This window comes from Sprattus sprattus (assembly GCF_963457725.1).
Source record: "Sprattus sprattus genome assembly, chromosome: 20".
Lineage (NCBI taxonomy): Eukaryota > Metazoa > Chordata > Actinopteri > Clupeiformes > Clupeidae > Sprattus > Sprattus sprattus.
Genome location: NC_137918.1, coordinates 6,157,827 through 6,164,055, shown reverse-complemented (window position 1 = coordinate 6,164,055; position 6,229 = coordinate 6,157,827). Strand labels below are relative to the sequence as shown.

At 43.0% G+C, this 6,229-nt stretch overlaps 1 protein-coding gene across 2 annotated transcripts in view; it reads right to left on the bottom strand.

Moving 5' to 3' along the window:
- Positions 1–492, bottom strand: part of LOC308381813 (tenascin-like) — a 35,617-nt gene extending 35,125 nt beyond the window's left edge. The window contains exon 1 of one of the 2 annotated variants that reach the window (XM_080859412.1): positions 365–492. The gene's annotated coding sequence lies outside the window, so the exon portion shown is untranslated. The remainder of the gene's footprint in view (positions 1–364) is intronic. The other variant, XM_080859413.1, reaches the window with a different exon arrangement.
- Positions 493–6,229: the final 5,737 nt, after the last annotated feature.

Sequence of the window (6,229 nt, the reverse complement as noted above, 5' to 3'; positions counted from 1 at the left end):
ACTGCCAGCATCTGCCAGTGCAACATAAGACTGCATGGCGACATACACACATTAAATAAAATAACAAATAAACTACTATCCTCAAAATCTTGTTCAATACCAGAAGGACACTACACCAAGCACTAAACTACCTTGCAGAGACAACACTGTGCACCAGAGCCACAGTCACAGGCACAGGCACAGCCTCAGGAGCATCCCTGAAGCTGCACTAAAGAGGATGTACAGACCTTCACAAGCCTTCTGCCGCTCCACAGACAATGTTTATTCCTTTGTGTTTATGAAAGAGTGTGTGTGTGTGTGTGTGTGTGTGTGTGTGTGTGTGTGTGTATGTGTGTGTTGATATGCAGGGAATGATGGTGCCTACCTGGAATCAGTCTGACTCCTAACCGCCCAGTGTCTGTCAGTCAGACCAGTGTGCCCTCTCCTCTCCTCTCCCTGCTTTTGGAAAGTTGTGATTTACTAACCGAGAGAGGGGGAGAGGGAGAGGTAGACGGAGAAAGAGAGGGAGAGATAGAGAGAGAGAGGGAGAAACGAGAGAGGGAGATAGAGAGAGAGTGAGAGAGAGAGGGAGAGAGCGGGAGAAACACAGAGAGGGAGAGAGAGAGGGAGAGAGAAAGAGAGGGGAGGAGAGCTGTAAAATTTTCTCATACTTCAAGAATTTTTCCTCCCTCTCTTCAACCCCCCCTCTGCACTCAATCTCTCTTCCTCTCTCTCTCTCTCACTCTCTCTTCCTCTCTCTTTCTCTTTCTCTCTGTCTACTTTTCTCCTACTCTAACCCTGTCTGTCGTTCTCTCTGATGTAATTCTATGTGCTTTACAGGTCCCTTCTGGGCGGTGGATTTCAACGGAAAACATCTGATTTTTGAGATGTGTTTGAGCGCCTTGGCCTCGAGCTTTGATGTCATTTCAGGGGATCTCTGTCCTCCCAGACACTTCATGATATTAGTGAGACAGTCCTCGTTATCTCCTCCTCATTCTCACAGACCTCAGTCTTCAGAAGCCCAACTCTTATGTTTCAAAGTAGATTTCTTTTTGCTACATTGGGATAGATTCTCCCTCTCTCTCCTTTCAGTATTTCTTTCTTTCCTTCTTTTTCTTTGTCTCTTTTCTTCTCACTCAAAGACACATTGCATGACCCATCTTAGGACTGCACTTGTATAACTCTTCCATCTTGCTTTACCTACCTGTTTATCATCTAACCCCTTAGCATGTGAATTTGGAATATTCTAGAAAAAGAATGCGTTTATCAGTAATGTAAGATTCTAGAGTTTCACATTACATTTGATGGACCCAGATATTCTTTAGAACGTTTATTCTGAAACATTTTAAACACACTGGTGGTGTGACAGTACCTGCTGAAGGGTTAGAAATAGTTAGAGCATTCTGCAGGTGATCAAACCAAAGGCTCATCACTAATTGAGGTTGTAATTCATGATTTCCTTCCATCTGACCATTAGAATAATCTATAAATAGCCAATGGAGACTAGGGTATCTTTTTCAATTTCCAATTACACATGGCTGTATGAGGTCACATGTTTAGGGGCTACATATAAAGTTGAAAGAAGCCAAGAGCCAAGTCATGGATGAAATAATCTTTTTTGAAATAGACACAGCTATGAGGATCTTGGTGTGGTTGTCTTTATAGGTCCTTCAGGGATTTGGAGGAGCCATAACATTTGTCCAATAATGCGTTCACTTGGCTATTTTCATTAGCATGAATTACACCCCTGAGGGCGACGCATTATCGGCCAAACTCCTCTTTCCCACATCAGGACATAGTTTGGAACCATGTTGGACAGTTAAGGCTGTCAAAGTCTTCATATTTATTTATTTGCTTTGTTTGTTCATCACCATTAAACCAACACATGCATCTGTTGATAACAAGCCATTACTTTTCTTTCAGCATGTGACTGTTCAGGTGCTCTGTTTGCGTACTGTATGGCATACTTTGCATACCTGTATGGAATACTTTGAATGTTTTTAATTTTGTTTTACTTTCAGCAGTTATCCATGTTTGGGAGAAATATGATGACCTTTGACCCTCACTAACGGCTGCGTCACATGAGTTTCTGGACCCATTTAAGGGCCGTCCACATTCCAGTGCTGAACTCTAAAACTATATAGTTATGGAACATTACAGTACTGAACTCTAAACCTAGGTAGGTCTGGAACATTACAGTACTGAACTCTAAACCTAGGTAGGTCTGGAACATTACAGTACTGAACTCTAAAACTATATAGCTCTAGAACATTACAGTACTGAACTCTAAAACTAGATAGCTCTGGAACATTACAGTACTGAACTCTAAAACTATTTAGCTCTGAAACCTTACAGTACTGAACTCTAAAACTAGGTAGCTCTGGAACCTTACAGTACTGAACTCTAAAACTATTTAGCTCTGGAACCTTACAGTACTGAACTCTAAAACTAGGTAGCTCTGGAACATTACAGTACTGAACTCTAAAACTATTTAGCTCTGGAACATTACAGTACTGAACTCTAAAACTAGATAGTTCTGGAACATTTCAGTACTGAACTCTAAAACTAGGTAGCTCTGGAACCTTACAGTACTGAACTCTAAAACTAGGTAGCTCTGGAACATTACAGTACTGGACTCTAAAACTAGATAGTTCTGGAACATTACAGTACTGAACTCTAAAACTAGTTAGCTCTGAAACATTACAGTACTAAACTCTAAAACTAGGTAGCTATGGAACAGACACGATTGATAGCCACTAGCCCAGGGCCAGATTGCCTCGACAGGCAGCTACTCTGCTGGCATCGGCCCTGCGAGCGCGTAACTGGTGCAGTGGAGGTTCACTTCATGAGATATCTCCTCACTGATAGACCCACTCATTACTTCTCTCCACGCACACGTTCTGCCTGTTGACCTTCATACCTACAGGCATTACTCACTCTAGAGACACACTCTGGAGAACCATCCACCTGCAGTCCATCCTCAGAACACAGCCAGCATCAATCAGGACGTGAGCCTGGCGTGTTCTCTTCCGATGACCTGTTCCACAAATCACCCTCCACAGCAGAAGAAGAAAGAGCAGGCAGGAAGATGGAGTGCAGGCCAGTGATTGAAGCTGTTAGCTACTGACGGATTACCACAAAATATTTTCCTGCAGACATGGAAGGCTTTCGGGTGGGGTGTGTGTGTGTGTGCTTCTGTGTATGTGTGTGACTGTGTGTGTGTGTGTGGGGGGGGGGGGGGTGTGTTGTCGAAAAACGTATTGATACAGTATGGCTGTTGATATTTTCCGGGTTGGTGTTCCAGGGGTCAGCCTGAAAGTATTTCTTGTCAAATGTGCTCCTCACAGTTGGAGCTCATCACAGGGGACCCTGGAGACCAGTGTTCCCCAGGAGACAAGAGCCGAATGGACAGGGAGGGTTATGGATGGGGCTAAGATCACTGCCAGACGGCTTCCATCCAGCCTGCCTCATCCAACCTCGTTCACCCGATGGCGGGGAGCCTTGCTGAGAGAGATGCTGGGATCTTATGCTGGACACTATATGCATCAAGCATTCAAATCAAAGAGGAAACTCTATGCTAATGAGGATCAATGGGTAGCAACTGGTAGCACAGACCAGTCTCTGCCAGAGGAGTCATGTGTTTGATTCTCAGTTGGTTCACATCCATACTCCACTCCTGAACTGCTGTCTTCTAATGGATCTGTGCAGTGTACCTCTGGTGGAAATAATAAGGCAAGGCAAGATTATTAATTATTGTATTAATATATTATTATATATTATATCAATAGCAGTTTATACACATTGGTAATTCAAAATGGTAAGTCACTCCAGAGATGCTCAGTTTTTCAGAGCATCATGTAGCTTTAGTCTGTCAGGATCTATGAGAGGGGCTGCTCTTTTGGGTGGCACAATCCAGAATTCTTTAATTCAATTCAATGCAATTTTATTTATATAGCGCCATAACAATACAATTGCCTCTAGGCGCTTTACTACCATGGTCATGGGATTTGGGGATTCACTTTATCTACACACACTGTGTGACCAAGACCAGGTGACTTTGAAATCAGGTTACAGGGATCATGTGATAATTATGTTTTTGGCTCCAGTTTCTTCTCCATATTTCCTCTTTCACAGTTTATTCCCTTTCCTCTGATTGCAGAGCTGGGAGTAAACAACTACCCTTTGACAGTGAGTTATAAAGTAAAAAAGTATATGTACACGCCCTGACATCCATAAATAAATCCCAATAAAATTAAACAACAATTAATTGTTTACAGTGACTATATGTACACCTATTTCTCCAAAGCATTCGTTTCTCCAAAGCATATGAATTTGGATTTTATGGAATCCTAAACCTTGTTCTGAAAGACATTTTGACTGAGAGGGCTTAACGGCACTTGTAACTCAAGTACATAAATGTTTATTAAAAGACCCAAGACGCTTCACATTTTTGTCATTTGGCAGATTGTATGACTCAAAGCAATGTCTGAGGTCAAACAGGCAAGCAACAGTAAGTTAAGTAGATCCGTTAGTGTTGATAGTAAGCAGAGCAATGGGAGCTCAGAAGTGGATCAAGTGGAATTTTTATTTGCCTAATTTGAGAACTCCTATGACCTTTCTGCTGACCAATAGAATGACAGAGTGCTCTCCCACGTGCATATATAAACATTGCAGACAGAAAGAGGGATGATGGCGTTGCGGCTGATTTAACACATTCATTACCTCAAGGTGTCTTTGAAGGGTAGACAGCCCATACTGTCCTCTTCATGAGACCCAGGAAAGGTTGCACAATCGTTCTTTTCTTTTCTTTTCAGAACACAAGACCACCAGCATCACACATGGCACCCCTGTAATCATGACAACATGGCAACATCTTGACCCTCCTCCCCGACAACCTTGGAACTCACGCAAGGACATTAGTGATGATTGTTCAGTGCCAAAAAAATTCTGTTGTCAGAATTTATGGTACTATGAATCTGACATGGTCATAATCATGACCATCCTGAAAAACTAAAATATTGTGTAATCTTATCCCGGCGTTAGGTGTCATCTTAATAATGTGTATTAAGAGCACCTGAAACAGCAGGTGAATGGACCCAACCCTACTAAGCACAGGTTAAGGTGTCACCTAAACATTGATCATGGAGCCAGCCCTGATCTGGCCCTGACCCGGCCCTGACCCGGTCCTGACCCGGCCCTGATCTGGCCCTGATCCGGCAGACCCAAGTCAATGTAGGGCTAGATTCGGTAAGGTGAGGGCAACTTCTAGAGTAATCGTGTTGCTGAGTGACCTTGTCTTGGCACTTCCCCATTGATACTGGGCAACAGATATGAATCTGGTGAACTTCAATCATCAGTGGGGAGGTTATAGCAATCATCCAATCAGAACACTAGGAACTGGTCGTGTGATTGGCCAGCAACAAGGCTATAGGAGTTTGGGACAGATTTAGTCTTGATCTGTTGTAGATCTGGCAGACCCAGGCCACATAAGGGCTAGTCTTGTTCCAGTCTCAGGTGCAATCTATTGGGCTGTGTTGAGCATGGCTAACTGGACTTTGTCATAGACCTGGTCCTGACCTGACAGCTCTGCACCAAATCAGGTCAGCATCCACTCAAAAGCTGTCTGCTGTATGGGGAGGGCCACCCTCTGAGACCGTTAGTCAGGCTGTAAATCGGCAAGAAAAAGAGAATGACTGAAACACATGGTCAAGTGTTGCTCTCCCACGGATTTTGGCTGCTTATATAAAAAAAACCTCTTTTCCTCAACAGATGCCGCCCATGTTCTGAGAGCTGCAGCGACTGAAGTCTCCATGTTGCTGATGGGTTTTCAGAGATGCTTAAAAGTAGGAAAAGTATTAAACTATCTTGCTCCATATGCATTTCAGGATCTTGAAGAAGGCCTTTGGGCTAAAACATCATCTTGATTAAAGAGAAATGTACTGACCTGTGGTGTGTGTTACTTTTCCATGATATTTCCAGTGATGTTAACATAGCAGTTAATTCAAGAGGGGATGAGGCCTAAATTTGACCAGAATCGATCCAGTCTCACTGGTGGTACCTGAGTTCTATTCACCCGTCAGCAAGTAGGCTACCATTCTGTTCAGGTCTGTTTAGAATGTTGTAGAATGAACGTTATAAAGATCCATCCAATATAATGTGGAATTTTAGAATCTTACATTGTTTATGAACGCATTCTTTTATTAAAATGTTAAAAACTTCCCTGCTGAAGTGGTGTCTGCCATGGGGTCAT